Genomic DNA, 13,028 nt, shown 5'->3' on the forward strand with positions numbered 1-13,028 from the left:
GGAAATAGTAGGAGAACGCATGAGTTATCATATTCAATTCTAAATATATTTTACATCTTACATCAAAACTTTGGTTAGCTTGGGCTTCCCTGGTGGCGCAGTGGTTGAGAGTCCGCCTGCTGATGCAGGGGACGCGGGTTCGTGCCCCGGTCCAGGAGGATCCCACATGCCGCGGAGCGGCTGGGCCCGTGAGCCATGGCCACTGAGCCTGCGCATCCGGAGCCTGTGCTCTGCAACGGGAGAGGCCACAACAGTGAGAGGCCCGTGTACCGCAAAAAAAAAAAAAAGAAAAAAAAAATTTTGGTTAGCTAAAATACCAGTTTCTCCTCTAAGTAGAAGTCTTCTTATAGGGTTAGTTCACTGAGGTAGAGAGGGCTCAGTTTTAAAATCAGGACCAGTATAGATTTGATTCTGCTGTCTGCCAGTAATTCTCAAGTCCCTTAGCTTCTCTGAGCCTGTTTCCTCATTGATAAGAAGAAAATTGTAACACATAACTTTTGGAGTATTCTTTTTTGGGAAGATAGGCAATCATGTAGGCATCCTACCTAGCATGGTGCCTGTTACTCCAAAAATGGGGAGTTATTGTTGGCATTTCAAAGTATTCAGCTTTAAAATAGAAAATGCCAGTTATATAGTCTTTAAATGAAAACTTGATATCTTAGGTTTCAAAAGTGTTTCTTCAGAGACTCTCCAGAATCTGGCACAGTCGTGGTGTGATGATCTTTTAAAACATGGTATATATGGCATCACAGTGCTTTCTTCCAGGGAGACTTTAAGAAACAAAATATCAAATCAAAGGACATAAGAGTTTTTCTATTTCACTCACCTTCTGTAGAACCATTTCAAAAAATATTCACAGCCCCTTTAGTAATAGTTCTCATATCCCATACAATGAAGTAAGACACGCTGTTGCTGTTTATCCTAACTCTTTTGTCCTGAAATAAAATTATACTCTTAGTGCCAACAGAATACATCTCCCCACCCTGGCACTGACTTACTGAATTAATAAACATTCTCATCATTGGCTTTGTAAGTCTGTTCCTTTCATTAATTTCCAATAGAAATTACATATGAAAATCTTTATGTCCAAGCACGTACCCCACCTTTTCTTGCTAACTTTCGAGGTCTTTGCAGTGCCTGTGTGAGCCAATATGGTACCTTTATGCAAATTAGAAATGGTGTCATCTTTCGGTGGATGTCATGCCATGCTGTGGCTCAGCAGGTCCAGCGTGAGCTGGATTTCACTTCTCACTCCTGATCCATTCAACTGGGTATCCTTATGTAGTCAACAAGGCTCCCAACCATATGCAGTGGTCCTGGTCTTTTTGCAGTATCTCATTCCTTTAGGGAGATCATACATGCACCCAAACTTTTACAAGGGGTATAATAAACCAACTCAAAATGAGGTTTATAATAGACTTCTAAAGTTTCATGTACTTCATAGTTATGAGGAATAAGCATTTAGGTGCAGGAAACAAAACATCAATAATACTATCTCCAGAAGGAAAACAGGTACAAGAAATCTGAAACCAAGTCTAGATTTGAATTATTATATAATTTCGGACAAGCCATTTAACCTCTTAGGGCCAGAGTTTTCTAATATATATAAGGGAACTGATTTTTAAGATTCTTTTTATTATGTATTCTGGAGACCTGGAGGGCCTTTTTTTTTTTTTTTTTTTTTTTTCTTTTTGCCGTACGCGGGCCTCTCACTGTTGTGGCCTCTCCCGTTGCGGAGCACAGGCTCCGGACACGCAGGCTCAGCGGCCATGGCTCACGGGCCCAGCCGCTCCGCGGCATGTGGGATCTTCCCGGACCGGGGCACGAATCCGTGTCCCCTGCATCGGCAGGCGGACTCTCAACCACTGCGCCACCAGGGAAGCCCCAGGAGGGTCTTTTTGTATCCTTAAAATTTATCAAATAGAAAAATATCTACTTTTTCTATTCCAAAGGCTAAACTAAGACAGGTTTGTAGTTAGACATGTTGCAAATCCTGAGTTTGCTACTCATTAGTCATGTGGTCTGAACAGGCTACTAAACCCTCTGAGTCTGTTTTGTCCTGTGTGAAGAACGGAGTGATGGTTTAAGTGAGACAAGGTAAGGCTCTGACATTCATAGGTACTTGGTACCTGAGAAGCTTGCTTTATTCTTTCCCTGTTCTGGGGCCAGCCCTGAGCAAACCTCGGTGAAGCAGGTTACTTTAGTATCATAAATGATTAGAATCATCATCATGCTTGTGTTCTATAAATAAATTTTTAACAACACTTTTGTCATATGAAACTCCTTGGTGGATTTTCAAAAAGCATTCTTTCCTTTAAGCAAATAATTCTATTTCATTTAATAAATGGTCCTTAACTATCTTGAAAAACATCAATTATTTCTAATAAATTGTAGATTCTTTTCCAAAAAAACAACTGAGATTTTCTTTTTAACTTGTGGTGACAGAGGAGAAACTGATTTTAAATTCCTTGAAAATTGGCTCATTGTATTATTTCTGCCAACTTCAAAGTGATTTATAAGCTGTTTATTAAGCTTTGATAACCAGTTCACACATCAATGAATTTAATAAATTCAAAATAAATTACTGGTGAGCCAGCAAATAATGACTTTCTCACATTCCCAAAGCAATCTCTGAGATCTAGTACTTTCAAGTCCACTCCTCAGTAAATACATACAGCCACTTTAAGAAATCCATAGGGGTACCTGATGTATCATACTTCTGTTGGATGAATTTCAACTGGAAAAAAAAATTCTCAGTTTCCTGAGAAAATTATAAATATCTTCTATTTGGTAAACCATTAAAGAAACAAAATCTAATTTATAAGAGAGCATTTAAATTTTATAATCGTTCTGGGGATTAAGACAAAAATCTAATAAAGCATTAACAGAGGCCATCAAGGTATGGAGATTAAAAGCACAGACTCTACTCTCAGACTGGATTTCCCATCTGTCTCTACCACTTACTAGCTGTGAGTTTGGGAACTTGATTATTTAATCTTCCTTGAGTTTCCTCTTCAGTGAAATGGGGCAATAACAAACAGTACCTACATCATAGAGTTCTTGTGAGAATAAAATGATCTTCGGTTAGTGTCTTATACATGGTAACTGTTTAAAGCCTACTAATTATTAGTACATTATGTTCTTTATAAATACTTCATTGATTTCTCTGGTGTTTTAAATGCTTTCAAAGTGAACACCTCTTTCTTACTGTGGTATAGAATTCAAAAAATATTTTAAATGGGCATTTAATGTAAGCAGATAATTGTAAAGATGTTCCTTGAAGGAGAAGAAAAAACTGGATTATTTATTTATTTATTTATTTAAATTTATTTATTTATTTTATTTTGGGCTGTGTTGGGTCCACATTGCTGCGTGTGGGCTTTCTTTTAGTTGTGGCGAGCGGGGGCTACTCTTCATTGCGGTGTGTGGGCTTCTCATCACGGTGGCTTCTCTTGTTGCAGAGCATGGGCTGTAGGTGCGCAGGCTTCAGTAGTTGTGGCTTGTGGGCTCTAGAGTGCAGGCTCGGTAGTTGTGGCGCACGGACTCAGTTGCTCCGTGGCATGTGGGATCTTCCCGGACCAGGGCTCGAACCTGTGACACCTGCATTGGCAGGTGGATTCTTAACCATTGCACCACCAGGGAAGCCCCAAAACTGGAATTTTTAGAAAATATTATTTAGAAGTCTACAATGTGTTTTAATATTAATGAATATTACTTGCTAATTATTTGATAACAGTAATTTCCTTGTGAGGAAATGATTGAATGATTGATTTTTTAGTAGAAAATGATTTAAAGGATTGAATGATCTCTTGGTAGGAAATTATTTATTCATTTTGTAAATAAAAACTTGATATTTTAAAAAATTATATCTGCTATTAAGTAAATTTAGAATATTAGTTATTAATATAATTGAATGCTTTAACTTATTAAAGAAACAAGAATGCAGGATCTGGGTTAATTCCAATGTTTCAACCTCTTCTAAATGGAACAAATGTCACCAAGAAACTCAACTGAATGTTGATTCTATACAATTTTAGAAATAAAAAGTTTTTTTCAGCTTTATTGAGATCTAGTTGACAAAATAAAATTCTTCTTTAAATATTTGGAAGAATTCAGTAGTGAAACCATCTAGTCCTGGGCTTTACTTTGTCGAGAGGTTTAAAAAAATTTTTTTTAAATTACTGATTAAATCTCCTTATTCATTACTGGTGTTGTTCAGATTTTCTATTTTTTTTTTTTTTTTTGCGGTAGGCGGTCCTCTCACTGTTGTGGCCTCTCCCCTTGCAGAGCACAGGCTCCGGATGCGCAGGCTCCGCAGCCATGGCTCACGGGCCTAGCCGCTCTGCGGCATGTGGGATCTTCCCAGACCGGGGCATGAACCTGTGTCCCCTGCATCGGCAGGCGGACTCTCAACCACTGCGCCACCAGGGAAGCCCAGATTTTCTATTTTTTAATGTCTCAGTCTTGGCAGGATATATGTTTCTAGGAATTTATCCATTTCTTCCAGGTTATCCAATTTCTTGGCCTATTATTATTCATTGTAGTCTCTTATGATCCTTTGTATTTCTGTAGTGTCAGTTGTAATATTTCCTCTTTCATTTATAATTTAATTTACTTGAGTCTGCTCTCATTTTTTTCTTACTCTAGCTAAAGATTAGTCCTTTCTCTACCTTTTCAAAAACGAGCTCTCAGTTTTGTTGATATTTTCTATTGTTTTTTTCTGGTCTCTGTTTCAGTTATTTCTGCTCTGATCTTTGTTATTTCCTTCCTTCTGGTAATGTTGGGCTTAGTTTGTTCTTTTTCTAGTTCCTTGAGGTATAAAGTTAGGTTGTTTATTTCAGATCTTTCTTTTTCCTTGATGTAGGTGTTTATCAGTATAAACTTTCCTGCTTTTGCTGCATCTCATAAGTTTTGGTATGCTGTGTTTCCACAGCTGGGAGTTGAGGGTTCCCTCTAGATTGTATGCTGAGTGTGGAGTTTAGAGCAAGAGTATGTCTCAGCCTGTGCTGCCTGTTTCCATGTGGGTATTTTCTCATTTGCTTGATATGCAGGAGCTTCTCAGCTAGTTTCTAAAATGTCTCTGTATACAATAGCTGTACATTCTATGTATCTTCGGGAAGAGGGAACTTCCTAGGGAAACAAGGAGCCTCCTATAATGGGAATTGCTGCCAGAGAAAGTTTCTGTTTTTAAGTCTGTACTGGGTTCCAAAGCATAATTTCCAACAATAAAAGCCCCACTCTGCATTTTTAACTAAAAAAATCAGTTTTCCACATCTCTTACCTTTGCACTATTAGTACAGTTTCAGCTGATTGCATCCAAATTACTTTAGGATAGCTATGTACTTCAATTTCCATACCTTTCAAAATTGAGTTTAAGGTGAACTGTACACAGTAATGCACTCTAATTAAACTACATTGTTCTGATAACTAATATCTGATTACTGCTTCTCTACACATCTACATTTATCTGAAATTGTAAAATGAAAGCCTAATAAATTAATTATGTGTTTTTAGGTATCTCAGTGATATCTTTATATATAAATTGAAGAAAAATTAAAATGATAGCCTGGGTTATTTATGGTAAAGCACTAATTTTATTTTATTTCTTCCATAGTGTGGTATATATTTTACTAAAAATCACTCTGTATTCAATTTTACATGATAGGGACAATAGGACAAATAAGGTTAAGGCAACACATTACTCTCTCAAGTCTGTGTCCTTGAAATTGCCCCTAGTGTGGGAATGGTGGGTGGTATATACATTCCAAGGATGGGGGGTGGGGGACAGGTAAGGAGCCTCTGATCTCCTGGGTCCTGCTCACATGTCAACTGGCAGTCATGTCCTCTCGATGACCTCTTCCAACAATATACAAAAAGCCAACAATGCATTATTTCTGAAGCAAAGTTTATTTTTTTAGGAGCTTTCATTCACGTATATTTTTGTACTTGGCTAACAGAGAATAAGGGGCTGTGACCAAAGGTTATAAATCAGCTACCTGTGGACAAAGTTTATGAGTAGGTGGGCAAGACTTCATTGAAAATACCTTCACCATGTCATTTGATATATCTTGATGACATCTTCATTAAGATATCATTTTTACCTTTGCCTAATTTTTGTTTAACTGATGGGTTGGGCTAATGTCGAACTTGTAATTATTATATTGTTCAGATGAGCTGGTTCTTTTGAGGAATAAGACTGGAGCTTGACAAGAGAAAAGGGAAAGGCATAAGAATTAAATTAGCAACAATTGAAGGGGGAAGACAGAAGCTTCCAGAGTAAAAGTAAAAACTCAGACAGAATCCAATGAAAGTGGGCTAACTGAAAATAGAAAAATCTATAAGCTAATAGAAAAGAAAAGGAAGATTCATTAGACTATGAGAAGGTCATCCAGTCCAACTCATCATTCTAGATAGAGATCACTTTGAAAGGTTTTCACCCACTTAATTCTGGATACTAAATAGTGACAGGGAGCTTGCTCTTACAGAAATGGTAACAGTAAAGCACGTAGCAATAATTCGTGGGTTTTCCTCTCAATGGTAGGCCCATTTAGTTTTCAGATGTGGAATGAGACAGAATTTTCTGACCAGAGGTAAGTTAAAGGGTAATCCTATTGTCCATTGATTTTCTACTCAAACATTATGAAAAATTGAGATATTTCTAAAATATTTTCAACCTCAGCTGGTAAGAATTTTCTTTACATGCCTGATTAGATCCGAATCCTTCATCTTTTGGAGACTTAACTTCCTGCACATGTGGGTCACGGGAGGAGGGGGTGTCCTCTTTGGCCCTTTGATAACCTCTCTTGAAATGATTGGCAGTGGTGAGGACCAATCAAGATCCAAGTACCTCATATGAGAGGTAAGTCTAAATTTTTTTAGGAACACATTGGATAACAAGCTTGCATAATTTAAGGATAGATATTTTATAAGGCTTTAAAAATATTGCATGATTAATTTGTGATTTTACCTTTCTGAGAAAGATTGTGGTATGAATTACTTGAGAATAAGCACTGATAATCATGATTCTTTATTTCTACTTAATTTCCTGGGAAAGAAAAAAAAATATTAAATGTCTTACAAAGTCCTGAAGTCCTATAAAGGGAAAGCTGGACACAGATCTCTGGGAATAATGGTCCATCAGGTTTGTGGACAGCTCTAGTTGTTGGAGAGTTCACCCTTATGGTGAATGAATGTCTGCATCTTCAGTTGTCGTGCCTGGTACTCTACAATGGAATGCGTTGAAGATAGGGACTCAATCTTGGACATCTTACACATCAGCTATGTGAAAGCTATTATTATGCTCCTTGCCTGACAGCTTCTTCTTTGTAGGCTTTTGACTCCCTTTTTATTCAATTCTTCTTTACATGCTTTCTTGTTAAGATCAAGATTTTAACCATGCAACTCTGTCTTTCTCTCCTGGAGGACCTGCTGACCCAGGATGGAGTTGGCCACACTGGAGGGAGCCTGGGGGTTGACAACTGGTAGACGTCAGGCATGAACGTTTTCATTCCCTCACCGTCAAAGCCAGATGCTTCTCCTTCTTCAGGGATCTGGAATCTGGAGGATTCCTGATTGTAGTCTCAGGACCCTATCAAATACACTTTTTAGGAAATCGGGAATGGAAGGATAGTTTTCAGAACCTTTAAATTTCTTTCTCAATTTTTGCATCATGTATGCTTCTGTTTTCTTATGTTGTTGAGGTTTCTCTGAGCTAACAGAACTCATACACCCATAATATGAGCTTGTGTCTTCTGGGAATAAGAAGGTTTTAATAATAACCAGTGATTCTTTTTAATTTTTCTGAAATAATTTTTGCTTGAATTTTTGAAGTGTGTAGCTGTTCATATTCATTCCTGATGTTTTTGGCTGGTTTGGAACAGTTCTCCTCTACTTTAAATGGTATAAATTCTCTCTAAATTGGATACTGCATAAAAATTTGTTTTTTTTTTCCTTAAGTGCAGCAAGGATGTGGCATTTCTGTTGGAGTCTTTGCCTCTCCCTTTTTGCCTGAGTGTTTTCTGAATGCAACAACATTTTCTTTTTTTTAAAATTTTTATTTTTATTTTTTTTTTATTTTTTGCTTTATAACAAATTTAATCAGTTATACATATACATATGTTCCCATATCCCTTCCCTTTTGCGTCTCCCTCCCACCCTCCCTATACCACCCCTCCAGGCGGTCACAAAGCAAACAACACTTTCTTGGTTGGAGATTTTTAATGCATTGATTTTTAATGCAGATAATTTTTAAGTGCATTGATAATTTTAGCTTCTGCAGGTAATTTTGTGTACATTTGCTGTCTTTTTTTTCTTTGAGAGTTTGTAAACTGGTATTAACTCAGTCTCATAAATCAGCAATCTCTTGTCTTCACCAATTAAGAGGTCTCCATTTTCTGATGCCTTTGACATATGCAATTCCACATTTCCACAATTCATGTTGTCCTTCCCCAGAACAGCAGCCCAATATCTCCTCTCTAACAAGTGTTCATTTAGAGTCTTGACCAGACTCTCTTTATTATTAAAAACTCAATCCAAAGGCAAGGTTTTATAAGAAATTTTTTTTCCTTCTAAATTAATTTTGCCCATTCTTCCCTTCCATTTTTGAGATTTTATGAAAGCAGTTTTATTCTTCTCTGAAGGTTGGAATTTACCTCCAAATGCTCTGTTAGCGCTATCTGAAGCTGTTCTCCATTCTTCTGATGGATTTTGAAGGCTTTTTTGGTTGTAACCTTGTTTCCTTTGCTTTGATGCATTTCCTAAAAAATTTAATCTTGCTTATAATGTCAACATGTCAACAGCCAGCAGCTGAACTTGTAAACATTTAGATTTTTCTCCTTTCTGTGCTTTCTGTAAGTATTTGGTTTAAGCCCAAGTAAAGAGATGTAGCTTCTCAGCTCTCCATTCATGGTCTTCACATTTCCCATGTCTTAGAGTAAGTTCTCAAGTTTGGCTTCCAGTCTGGTTGATTTAAGGTCTCCAGGCTCTTTCCAAAGTAGCTAAATTTCTCAATAATTTGATATTTTTCCTCTAGAAGGACAGACACTCCAGTGGGCAGTTTTTTGTGTCTCCTTGCATAGAAACACAAAGTTTTAAGCACAAAACCCTCACTGTGACTATAAAAGCCATCATCGCTCACAGCATTTCTTGGGGATCTGAGCCTGTGCTAAGCTCCCTTGACAGCACTGCCACTGCTGGGCATGGAGTCTCCAAGGGTCAGTATCGCACAGAGCACCACAGCCATCAGTGGGCTCCCCATGGCCCCCAAGGCCACTGATGACTCATCTCAGGCTGCCACGTTCCTATGGCCATAACAGATCATACAGCCCTGCATTGAGAATTCTGCCCAGAATGTCCATGGTGCCTAGAAACCAGAGCATTCCTCACTGGAAGTGGTATAAGTGACAAGAAAAACAGTGCCTCTCAAGATGTGCCCCCCACATCTGGACCCACAATGTCAGCGGTCATATCACATGATGCTGGGGTACCGACGAGGCTCCATAGGTCAGAGGGGATGGCCAACAGCTCCGGCCATACTAGGTGTTTCCTGGCTGCCCCAAGAACTAAGCAGGGAAATGTCTTTCTGTGTCTGTAGTTGTTCCTGTTTGGGAAGCTCCATGGTGAAGGGCTGCAGGCCCCTGACAGTGGTCACTGATCCTCTTCTTCAATGAACTTTTCATTTTGTGGCTTTGGAGATCTAACCCAGCCCACGATGATCAGAGAAGACTCTGACTCTCCATGTCCCCTTGGTTTGTGTCTGGCTGGCCTTGAATGTGGAGGGGCCAAGTGTGTGAGTGGCCTTATGATGGGCCCTGTGTAGGGTTTTGAATCACTTCTCTCTTTTCACATTTAACAACTAAAGAAGAAATCATAGGAATTTTCAAAATCTTCACATTTCAGGAATGTGCAGTCTAACTGTGATCTTTTGTTCCCCTTCCACTTTTCTTCTCTGTCTGAGCCCACAGGGACTGCGTGGACCAGAAGGGTTGGTGGCTGACATCTAACCCTTCAGCAGCAGAGACAGGTAGACTCTCCTACCTTTCAAAATTGAGGCTTGCCTTCTCCTTACTCCATTTTCAGCCATCTCTGTGTTCATTTGGAGACTAGAATAAGTAGATGGAGCCCTCTTGGTGTCAAAATTATGCAAGGGAAATATAAATAGTGATAAAAATAGAAAGCCAGGAAAAGTGCATGGTACGGTGTGAGAGTCAGTTTTAGGCTACGTACTAAACTCATCAATGACCTTGTGCTGTATTTGTCTGTACTATATGAATAGTCTTATTTGAAGAATATCCCACCTCATTACATCAACCAATAGTAGATGCTTGATGCTGGATATCACTGTTGCGCAAGGAACTGTGCATTTCAAGGTGACCTCCAGGGTTTAATCTAGGGTTAGGAAGCCTTTACCCTTGAACTGGATAGAGAAGGATCCTAAAAATAATCCACCATGTTGTCAAATGATAGGTGGTTATAGCTTCCCTCAATAAAGTAGTAAGTATGGGGAAAAATTATCCAAAAAAATGAAAAGAAGGGAAATATTACTCAATGCTGTTTCTGTAATTTAATAGAGCCACTACTGAGTCATCTCTAGGTTTGTGTAATTTTTTTCTTTTTTACTTACTCTTTGCTTAATATCAGGACCTTACTATGCTCTGTAGAGTTAGATGTTATTTTACGGAAGATCGATACATTGCAAATAATTTTTGTCCTGTTGAATCACAAGTTATTTTCATCTGATAGAGAAAGCAAACTGGAGAGTTATTGTTTTATTTACCTGAAAAATATTAATCATCTTCTACATCTCATTTTAGAATAATATTCTGGGGCTCCTTCTTTCACTGACTATAACACTGGTATATACTTTCAAGCAGCTTTACTGTGCTGTTTTCCCCTCATTATGGAATTGAACAAATATTTCACAACTGTTCGTCATATGTTAGTTTTTCTTTCCTTCTTTCCTTCCTTTCTTTCTTTCTTTCTTTCTTTCTTTCTTTCTTTCTTTCTTTCTTTCTTTCTTCATTGGGTCTTTGTTGCTGTGCACAGACTTTCTCTAGTTGTGGTGAGTGAGGGCTACTCTTCATTGCGGTGCACAGGCTTCTCATTGTGGTGGCTTCTCTTGTTGTGGAGCACTGGCTCTAGGCATGCAGGCTTCAGTAGTTGTGGCACACAGGCTCAGTAGTTGTGGCACATGGGCTTAATTGTTCCATGGCCTGTGGGATGTTCCCAGACCAGGGCTCGAACCTGTGTCCCCTGCACTGGCAGGCGGATTCTTAACCACTGCACCACTAGGGAATTCCCCATATGTTAGTTTTAGAGTCACATTTTTTATCTTTTTGAAAATTATACTGTGACCTCTCACACTGAGAAAAAAAGATTCTAGAAAAGTTATTATAATGGATGGGATTTTTTGGAAGTGACAGGAAATCAAATTCATTTAAACCTTCTGAGGGGGGTAATTATTAAATCACATGACTAAAGGTCAAAAGGTACAGGTAACTGAAGATCTGACTTGATCTATTTCCTCATGAATGTTATTAGCATGCTTCTCTACTTCTCAATGAAGCTTTAGTCTGTCTTGGTTTGTTTCTCAGGCAGACCGTCCCCGAGTGCTAGCAAGGTAGGCTATACAATCTCTAGGCTCATCCTTGTGTAGTTTAGCAAGAATAAAAACAGAACTTATTTCCCATGGATCAAAATCTCTTATATGCTTGCTCATTGCTTTGATTTTGAGCCCATTCATCTCTCTGAACTATCTGCTGATACTCTGGCTGGACACCCTTGGGTCATTTTCCCACCCTGTAGCCATATGTGGGGTCAGCTGACTTAAACAGGTCAACAGAGAGTTGGAGTGGGTATTCCCAGAGGATGAATGGAGGACAGCAATGAAAACAGAAAACAAAAAAGAAAAATCAAACAGATAAGAAATGAAGTATATATTATCATAAAAAAGGATGCACTTCACACTGAATATCTTTTAGGAATGTGCCAAATAGTATCGACATACACGTAACCATGAAGTAAGATACAAACATAATGGAAATATACATTCAAATTAAAGCTTACACATAATGGAAACAGAAAACTAAAAAATGTTAGAACTATTATATAATTCCAAGAGCGTGATGGAACTTCTGGAAGCATTTGTTTTAAAATCAGGAATAAGACATCCCTGTCATGTATTACACTCTCCGAGTTAAATGTTTACATGGAGGCACTAATTAATGTAATTAGACAACACATCAATAAAAAGTAACCTAATAAAAATGGGCAAAGAGTTTAAAGAGATGTTCTCCAAAGAAGGTATATAAGTGGCTAATAAACATACAAAAACATGTTGTCATCATTAGTCACTAAGACATTCAAATCAAAATCATAAGGAGACAGTTACACTTCACACCCCCTAGGATGGCTCTAATGTAAATGATAGACAGTAACAAGTGTTGTTAAGGCTGTGGAGAAATTTGGACACTCACACGTTGCTGGAGGGATTGTAAAATGATGCAGCCACTTTGGAAACCAGTTTGACAGTTCCTCATAATGCTAAACACAGAGTTATCATATGACCCAGCAATTTCATGCCGAAGCATATACCCAAGGGAATTGAATACATGTGTTCGCAAAAAACTTATATATGGATATTCGTGGCAGCTTTATTCATAAGAGCCAAAAGGTGGAAATGACCTAAATGTTCACCAACTGATAAATGGATGAATAACATGTTTTATAACTGTATGATGGAATGTTTTTTGGCCGTAAGGAAGAATGCAGTACTGAAACATGCTACAGTGTGACTTATGCTACAATGATTGAGCCTTGAAAATATGCTATGTGAAATCAGTTAGTCACAAAAGACCACATATTATGTGATTCGAATTTTATGAAATATTTAGAATAGCAAATTCACTGAGATAGAAAGTAGATTAGTGACTACTAGGGGTGAGAGAATAAGGAATTACTGCTAATACATATAGGATATTTGCAGGGGAGAGTGATAAAAATATTGTAAAATTACATAGCAGTGATGGTTG

At 38.1% G+C, this 13,028-nt stretch overlaps 1 protein-coding gene across 1 annotated transcript in view; it reads left to right on the forward strand.

Annotated features, from left to right (window-relative positions):
* GPC5 (glypican 5) overlaps positions 1 to 13,028 on the forward strand; it is a gene marked incomplete at both ends in the record, with an annotated part of 1,313,977 nt that overhangs the window by 238,969 nt on the left and 1,061,980 nt on the right. The gene's annotated exons all lie outside the window — the stretch shown is intronic.

This window comes from Mesoplodon bidens, assembly GCF_964165515.1.
Source record: "Mesoplodon bidens genome assembly, chromosome: 17".
NCBI lineage: Eukaryota > Metazoa > Chordata > Mammalia > Artiodactyla > Ziphiidae > Mesoplodon > Mesoplodon bidens.